Source organism: Onychomys torridus, chromosome 5 (genome assembly GCF_903995425.1).
Source record: "Onychomys torridus chromosome 5, mOncTor1.1, whole genome shotgun sequence".
Lineage (NCBI taxonomy): Eukaryota > Metazoa > Chordata > Mammalia > Rodentia > Cricetidae > Onychomys > Onychomys torridus.
This window is the reverse complement of record NC_050447.1, coordinates 32004409-32014028: the sequence shown is the minus strand read 5'-3', so window position 1 is coordinate 32014028 and position 9620 is coordinate 32004409. Positions and strand designations below refer to the sequence as shown.

At 42.1% G+C, this 9620-nt stretch overlaps 1 pseudogene; it reads right to left on the bottom strand.

The window, feature by feature from the left end:
• Window positions 1-4901: 4901 nt before the first annotated feature.
• Window positions 4902-9620, bottom strand: LOC118584551 (annotated as a pseudogene).

Here is a 9620-nt window from a genome sequence, read left to right as displayed (position 1 = left end):
ATAGAATATTTTCTTTAATTTTGCCAAATATAAGTAGACTAGATATTATAACTATAATTCTTGCTTGGTAACTGTTTTGTTATATGTAATTTTACTATGTTGAAGTTAAAACCTTCCTTTTAAATAGAAAAAAAGGGGGGAAATGATAGGAATGTCTTTTTGTATGCTGTGAAAATATGCTGCTCTGATTGGCTGATAAATAAAGCTTTTTAGCCAATGGTTAACCAGAATAGGGTTAGGCAGGACATTCTAACTGGAGAGGAGGAAGGAGAAAGAACAGAGAGACGCTGCCAGCCACCACCATGAGAAGCAAGATGTAAAGACACCAGTAAGCCACAAGCCATGTGGCAAGGTATAAATTTATAGAAATGGGTTCATTTAAGATATAAGATCTAGCTAGCAAGAAACCTGAGCCATTAGGCCATACAGTTTTAATTAATAAGCCTCTGTGTGCTTATTTGGGTCTGAGCCCAGGAGGAACTGGAGAAAACTCCAACTACAGTTCATGGCCCTCCCAGAAACTGCTTGCTCAAGTCTTAGGAAACTGAAATTGAAGCCTGATCTCTGAGAGAAGACTAAGCAGCCTTTTATGTCATCTGCTTGGTCCTTTCAAAGCACATTTATGCTGTGACTCAGCAAATCTGCTCTGAGGTTTTAGCCCAAGGAAATTAAAGTATGATATTACAGAAATCCATGCTTTAAAAGTTTATAAGGGTTTGGGGTTTTTTTTTAAGTTTTTCAAGACAGGGTTTCTCTGTGTAACATCCCTGGCTGTCCTGGAATTCACTTTGTAGACCAGTCTGCCCTCAGACTCACAGAGATTCTCCTGCCTCTGCCTCTGGAGTGCTGGGATTAGAGGTGTGTGCCACCACACCCAGCTCAACTGTTTTGATTTTGATTAGCTTAAAAAATCCTTCAGATGTGTCATGTTGGGAATAAGCTGCATTCTGCCCTAAGTCAGTTACAACACCCTGTGTGAAACAGTGTTGTTCCACATTGTGACTTGCACCAAGACACTCTTGTACAAGAAGCATTTGACTATATTTTGAGGATGGATGATGACCTGTACCTTGTAATCAACACCCTCTATCCAGCACCACCTATGAGGCATAGTCTGATAAATAACTTACTCCTGAGAGTAGAAAGAGTGTTGTTGCCATAAACGTTTACCAAAGTAGAACAGATGTAGAACACATGGGCCAATTGCAACAGTATCAACAAAGCCAAAAGCAAGAAATTACCAGACACATCAGACTAAAGAAGGGATGTAATTTCACCTAGACTCCACAAGAAAGAAAGCACCTAACACCATGATGGTGATATGGTGATAGCCTCTCCCAAACTGGAGTCTGACCACTCAGTATGTGTGTGTGTGTGTGTGTGTGTGTGTGTGTGTGTGTGAGAGAGAGAGAGAGAGAGAGAGAGAGAGAGAGGGAGAGGGAGAGGGAGATAGATCAGGGACCAACATACAGAGAACTCACGGTTATCCTAGTACCTTAACTTTGGCTTGTTCCCCACAAACCACATGGCTTCCTTGAACTGTTCTTCTGTTCATTGGTCTGCCTGGACCTGGTGCTATCCTTCCCTCCTACAGCATCCATCATGAGCTCAGCTCAAACCTTCACTCTATAGTCTACTCTTTTACAGGCCTCTAGCAAGGTTTATCTTATTCCTACAGTTTGACATCCCTATCAAATCCTGCTTCTGCCTCTCAGTGAAGCCTCTTTGAAAGTCCTTGATTACTCTACCATAGTCTCATTAATCCTTTGTAGCCTTTCATTGTAAATATATGTAGAGGCAGAGGTGGGCAGATCTCTGTGAATTCGAAGCAGGCCTGGTCTACAGAGTGCATGCCAGGACAGTCTCCAAAGCTAAACAGAGAAACTCTGTCTCAAAAAAAAAATTAAAATTAAATAAATAAACATATATGTGTAGTGGTATATAGATGTATATATAGAGATGTAGATGTATTTATTGTATGATATGATTTAAGTAGCAATATTAGTCATCAAGATTGGCATAAAAGAACCTGTGTTTGCCTCAACTGACTACTAAGAAGGGAGACCACTTGATAAATTGCTGCCAACAAAAGCATCATACCTGTGGATTTTATTGCTATTTAATCAATTCTGACATCATGGAATGGCACAGACGTGTTCATCCATGCTTCTGACATGGCACTCCTGCTGTATCAAGTGTTGAGTGCACCAAGTGTGTTCTCTTCATCTATATAGTAGAACCTGAAGTCAAGTGAAAGCCCCACTTGAACCTCAAACCCACTGTCTTAGTGGCAGAGCCAGTCACAGATGGTTTCTGTTCTGACTGGAGAGATGGGGCTCTCTAATGGTTCCAAATTATATGCAGTTTCCAAAACACAGCACAAGAAAGCAGTCAGGTGGATGCCAGAGTTCAGGACAATGGTTAATGTCAAAGGACTTGAGGGAAACTTTCTTGAGTAAAGAGAATATTCTCTACTTAAAGTAGGGGTGGTCACATGTCTCACACATTTACTCAAATTCAGTAAGCTACACAGGTAAATAGGTGAGTTGTTTGCATACAAATAATTATAAAACTTCCCAAATAAGACAACTACTGGAAGGGTAAAAGGTGCCCTGTGAACCCCTTTGATGAAGTGTCCTGGCTGCTGGCACAAATTGAATCTACACAGAGTCACATCAGCAGCAGGAGCTCAATAATGAGCTATGGCCCCAGGAGAAAAGGGCTGGGACCAGCCCTTCTGGAGGTTACCCTTCTCTGTTCATGGTGTCCAGGATTTACTTGGCCGCAAAGGTCATGCTATCCTGTGGTTGTTTTCAGTGCAGTGTATTAAACAACTCTGTGTACCCAGGGAAACTTGTTCTGTGGGGCAAGATGATCAGAGGCAGAGGTGTACGGGATACTCAGGATCCCTCAGACAAAAGAGCCTTAATGACAGAGAGTAAATGCTTTGGGAGAACACAAGCAGTTTGGGCACAATTTGGTCCCTTTGAAAGGAGCGAATAGACATACCCAGACTTGCTTCACATAAAAGATTGTGCCACCTACAATGAGACAGAAATAAGTGAATGGATTTGCTAATCAAGGCATAGTCTACAAATGTGATAGGTAGAGGCATTTCAGTTGTTTTCAGATTAAATGACTGACATGGGAATCTCTATGTAATGTGTTTTCAAAGTATCTGTGGGTCATATTTCTTTATTGAAACTTGGGCTCCAGTGCAATAATATTAAGAGTTCAGCCCAGGTCTGCCTAATGAAAGTACAGGTACAATCTTTGGTTCTGAGAGCTAGCGTTTACCACACAGATTTGATAAATCAAAAAGGCAGATTGAGTTCAATTTGGCACTTGTGTAGAGAACACAAAATATAAGAGACTTTGTGCTGGAGGGCTTGAAAACCTTAAGAACAACAGTATGGTAAGAATGAAAATTAGTCAGATGCAAAGTCAAAGTGTAGGGGGTGGTCAAGGGGCCAGGAGTTTTCAAGGGGAGGTAGGAAGATAGATAATCAGAAATGATTCTTTTTATATGATAGGATACAGCTACAATGTTCCCAAACCACATACAGTTTACAAACAACAGAAAAAGAAAGCAGTGCATGAGGGTGTAATGGAATTATGGGGCCAGAGAAGCCCTCAGCAAGCCAGGGACAGGAATCTCTTCTGGCATGGATGCCTGGACCTCTTATCTTTTTCATATCATTCGAGGACACAAGTCACAGCAAAGCATATTCACAGATGTGGTACACTCATGCAAACGTGAGCTTCAACGTCTGTAAAAACCCTGAAAACAAGAGCAAACTTCAGAAGGCAGACCACTAAAACAAAGCTGGTCACCACCCCTCTAACTGTGGGCTCACTTAATGAGACTACAAACATGTCCAGCCCTGCTTCTCACAAAAGTGGACCAATGACCATTTTGGAAAGAAATAGATGAGATTTCATATTCAAGAATAATACATACAGTTAACCTTTGAGTAGTTGACATCCTCACTGGTTGATGCCAGAGAACTCTGGTAGTTATTGTCTAAAAGCCTATGCAGATTAAATGTATTTGCTGAAACCTAACCCCTAATGTGATGGCATTTAGAGTTGAGATCTTTATAAGGACCAGAGTGCTATTGTTTGTACATTTATCTAGAGAGCATACAAGGTATGATCATTAGGCAAGGAACCAGCCCTTTCGCCACAGTAAATCTGATGTCATCTTGACCTTATATTTCTTGGTCTACAAAACATTACATATATTTCTGTTGTTTATATGTTACCCAGATCATAACATTTTGTTTTGTTTTGGAGATGGGGGTCATGCTATATTATTCAGACTAACCTGGAACTCTTGGACTAATGCACACCTCCTAGCTCACCCTCTGATTATCTGATGCCAAAATATCTTTCAGAACTCAGCTTGAAGTTTACAATCCATTTGGAGCAGCAGCAGCCTGAACTTAGGAAGATAATGGGACTCTGGATGATTAGACTTTCCTATTGGCCATTTGTAAAATATGACAAAACATGAACTTGCTGTGAGAGGACATGGAATTTTGCATGGAGTCAACAGTCCCTAAGTTCCTTCTCATTTGAATAGGGTCTAAAATCAGAGAAGAGCAGAGGAGGATGGAAGAAGCTCTGGCCCAGTGGAGTGTAAAAAGAGATGAGGCATTTGAGGGCTCACACTTCCACAATGGTGTGAGAGAATTTGTCCAGTGGGTCTAGTAAAGATGGCCTAGAGGTTTGAGTAGAGAGTGCCATGCAGAGGGTTTGTCATGCATGCTGATATATGAACAAATGTAGAGCATTAGAACTTAGGCTCCTCAATGGTATTTAGGAACCTTAAGCTGGCCTTACCTGTACTCAAGTCTGAGTCAAAAGTCCCCATGTCTCACCTACCCTGATATGGGGCATTATAATTCTGTGTGATGATCCTGAGCCCCCTTTAACTCCCTGATATTCTGGGGCAGAGTCTTGGTCCAGAAGTGCTGCCTTCTGGCTTTCATGGCATGACCCACAGCAGGCTGGATGTCCTGCAGATATGGCTCATTATGGACCAACATGGGCCAGTAGGCAGAGTCTCACTGTTGGAGTTCCTGTAGATAGGTGGAAAGGTGAGGTCAATCTGATCCAAAGCCTGATCCTCTGATTTTGGTCAGGGCAGTAACCCAAGCTGCATAGAGGGTTAAAATGACTGATTTGAGTCAGGGCAGATGTCCTGATATAAGACTGTAAGTGTCATTGAGTAGTCTGCTTCTTTTTTCTTTTCTTTTTATTTATTTATTTGTTTGTTTGGTTGGTTGGTTGGTTTGGTTTTTCAAGACAGGGTTTCTCTGTGTAGCTTTGCACCTTTCCTGGATCTCGCTTGGTAGACCAGACTGGCCTCGAACTCACAGAGATCCACCTGCCTCTGCCTCCTGAGTGCTGGGATTACAGGTGTGCACCACCAATGCCCGGCGTAGTCTGTTCCATTTAGGGCAAAGTTTCATGGCCTGTTTTGTGTCTACTTGTTATAGGCAAGATCTAAAAATCTATAAACTGTGCCCTACCCACCAGGGGTTACTGATATGATCAGTAACCAACATATACAAAGTGTCTATCAAAGTGTGCCCTGTGTAGGAAAGACTCTATCATGTAAAGGACACATGCTTTGTAATGAGGTCACCACAAACAAAGGGAGACCTGTATGGGGGCTCATCTTGGGGCTGAAGTAGGATCATCATCTCACCCATACCTTGTGAAGTTGGCCTAGTACTTCATCATCTTTCTGCTCAGAAGCTTTTCCCTCTTAGTGAGGTTGACAGCAGACAAAAGGAAGATAATGTCTTAGCTCACCCCTGTTTACAATCATCATCCCAAATGTAGCCTAACCCTGAGCTCCAAGCCTGATTCCCTCCATGTATCACTATGCAGGATCCAAGATCCACTCAAGCCTCTAATTGAATTCTCCAAGCTTCATTTCTGCTCCAATGTGCCCTCACTCCTTCTAAAACATGCTAGTCTGGGAAGGGTCCATGTTCTAATTCTGGTACAGGATTGTGAGTTGTGTGCACACTTGATCCTGTCCTGTCCCAGAGCCTTGGATTCATCAACTAGACAGAGAACTCACTGTTCTTTCAGGTACCCTTCTAGGGCTGTCTGAAGTTCATGGAAAGTAATGAAGACTCACATTTGATGTCCCAGAAGAAGGATCCAAGCACAATTCAGAAGCTCATAGCCATAGTCAGCCTTCACATGAGGTGGCCTGATATCCTTGAGGAAATTGGACTGATGTTAGAATTCATAAAAATAGACAAAAGCATGAGAACCTGGAGGTGAGGACACATCATGTTACAGTGGCTTCTTACCTGGAGCTGTTCTGCCTTATCTTTCTGTAAAGATGCTTTGGTATAAAATTATCTGGAATTACATCAGTTGAGTTGGAATCTCCAGGCTAGAGCACTGCCTGTGAGAAAGCCCTTGGTTAACAGTGAGTCCAGCCATCCCAACTGAGTTGTTTTGGCAAGTCAGTGAGTATCACTATCCTGTTTCTTCACATGGACATCAATAAAATCCTACTATCTTACACTAGTGAGGTAAGGGTCCTGATACCTGATCAAGACATGAGTCAGGCCTGGACACTACAGAGCTCATCTGGAACCCACAATTCAGAGCTTCCCCCTTGGCCTTATTAAAGATGTACTCAGGCTGAAAGTGTGCTACTTGGAGTACAGGGATCACAAATGTGTTGTCCCCCATCATCTCACTGAACTGTATTTAGAGAGTCTGGGGGTCCTCAATGTCTCCCATATACTCTCCCATCAACAGATCACTACACTCAGGAAGCAACATCTACACCAGAGATGTCAGAAAGCTTGAGGTTGTGCACACTTATTGGGTAGGGGTACAATAGTCTCAGGATGGAGAGATGGGGCCCTGGATGAGATGTGGTATAGAAGGAAAGATGTAAGCTCTAGAATGACCCTACCCTGAAACACACACATACACCATCCTTTATTTAATGGACTGTTCTCTGTGTAAGACAAATGGAAGACCCTTTATTAGGGGAAAACCCATAAAATCTCACCATCTGTACTGTTGTGCTCTTTAGTACAGCCTTGTGGTCTCTCTGTTTGTTTCCTTCATGGTGTGATTAGAGTATAACTGAGATATGGAGGACAGTCATAAGCGTAGGATAGGATAAAACTGATTCTACAAATCTCTTAGTTACTGCCACCCACCACCAGAGATTGGAACTGTATCTCACCATGGAGATGATCCAACCATTCTCATCACTTTTGACACCAATGATGCTGGGAACAGGATGAAAAACCACAGAAGCCAACAACTCCAAGGGGTGTCTGAGTAAGAATTTCCTGTCTACCACACCAAGTGTGGTCTGAAGAACTGAGCGGTATTAAAGGTCAATGCTGAAGGTCAATCCCATAGGTATTAAAGTGCCTGCTACTCAGTTACCCACACCATTTTTTAATTTCCTAAATTTATCAGAATGTTTATCCACTTCCCACTCCTGCCCTAGAAGAGATTCTATACATAGACTAGCCTATCTTGATATTCACTTTGCACCCAGAACTAAAAAGACATGAAGATGTAAAGGTGGAGTAATTTGTCAGAATAGTATGCACTGTCTGTCCCACACTCTCCTATTTCCCATCCTCTAAGCTACATAATTCTTCCAACATTTTTAATAGCCAGAATCTCCTCTTTACTCTTGTCTCATAGACAGCACATCAAAGCCTCTGACTCCACAGGCTCATATCCAGATAGGTTTGCCACCATCTGTAAAGGGACCAGGTAATAGCTGCCTCATCCTTCAAGGCAGATAAAAGAGTCCCAAGTACTAACTAGATGTTATATCAAATCCCATTGTGCTCTGTATGTAGACTGTAACTACATGTCTGTTGCTTAGAGGTGATATTCAGAAATACCATTCTACTCACATAGTATTTTTTCTTTTCTTTTTTAATAATGTGAGTGTATGTGCATGTGTATATGTGTGTGTTCATATGTGAGTGAGAGCATGTGACTACCACAATTTGTGTGTGAAGATCAGAGGATAATTTGGGGTATCAATTCTCTCTTTCCACCTTGCTTGAGATAATGCCACAGTCTACATTAAGATACTCCACCTGGATCTCTGTGAGTTTGAGGCCAGCCTAGGCTACCAAGTGAGTTCCAGGAAAGGCGCAAAGATACACAGAGAAACCCTGTCTCGAAAAACAAAAAATAAATAAATAAATAAATAAAAATAAAATAAAATAAAATCAGCTGTATTGTAAGCAAATCTGTCTTACTTTAAAAGACTGGAAATGAAAAGAAAATACATCTTTGCCAAATCCTTTGGAGATTACTGGATTTGCATATGAGTTGATCAGTATCCAGAGCTTCTGTTAATCCAGGCCTATTGTCAGTCTTCCTCTTTTCCATAGCATGTTTTGAAAGGCTACCTCCTTGACATGGTGTAAATATCCTCATGTACTTGTTTTATTGTCCCACACTTAACTCAGGTGAGTTCAATAAAAGTCACATTTTAACAGTCAAAAAAAAAAAAAAAGATACTCCACCTGGGACACTCTGGAAGCTCTTCTGTCACTGCTTCCCATCAAGCCATAGGAGCACTGGAATTATAGACACATATCACTTTATCAAGCCTTTTATGAGTTTTGAATATCTGAATTCAGGTCATCACATTTGCATAGCAAGTAATGTTACCCATTGATCCATCTCTCCAACTCATGTATTCATCTTTCTGCCAAGGATGGAAGCCACTGAGTACAGCCTTGCTGACCACATATCATACTCAGCATGAGGAAACAGACAGTAGTGGATTCCAACCCTTAAGCCTGCAAGAAATTAATACAAAGAAGTTATTTTCTGTGGTCCTTGTTTTTTCCACTGAACAAAATACCAGAATACTAGTGTGTAAAGGCTATGTTGCCAGGCTCAGGGCTACATAATAGAGAGCGCTCACTGTGTAGACCACCTCAGAGGTTTTGGAGTTGAAGTCAGAAAGGAGGGTGATTCCACTTTCCATGAAGGCACTATAGAAGAGTCCTTGGGATATGGGGGACACAACATGTGAAGACACATTTGTGCCATCTGCTGGCTCACCAAATATAATGACCCAGTCGGGGATGACTCCAAAGTGTGCAATGTTCTGCTGGTCCCAGTGTAGATCAGCTGCTTGGTCCAGATAGCCCCAGTTGCCTCTGGCGTGATTGTCTCCAGTGGTGAGAAATAATAGAAACAAAGATCACAGATTTGTCCTATTTCTGCTCGGCCCCCATAGCCTGATTAGCCCTACACTCACCTGAAGAAGCCAAAGACACTCAGGCAGTACAATGACCATCACCATATTCTCAATGGCTGCCAGCATAGATCCATCATACATGGAAGTCATGCCCCAAAGCAGCCCACCACCATGGATCCATAACACCACCTAGGAGGTCAAGATAGATGCAAGGAGACTCCTACCCAGCCCAAGCTCCATGGGACTGCCCAGTAGATAATCCACTGATTTCTTTCTGTGTAGGTACACATACACACAGAATTTGGTATCTGAGCCACAAATGGACTATTCTAGTCCAATCAGCATTTTCCGGCCCCTCTCTCCTCACTGGGAATCCTACCAT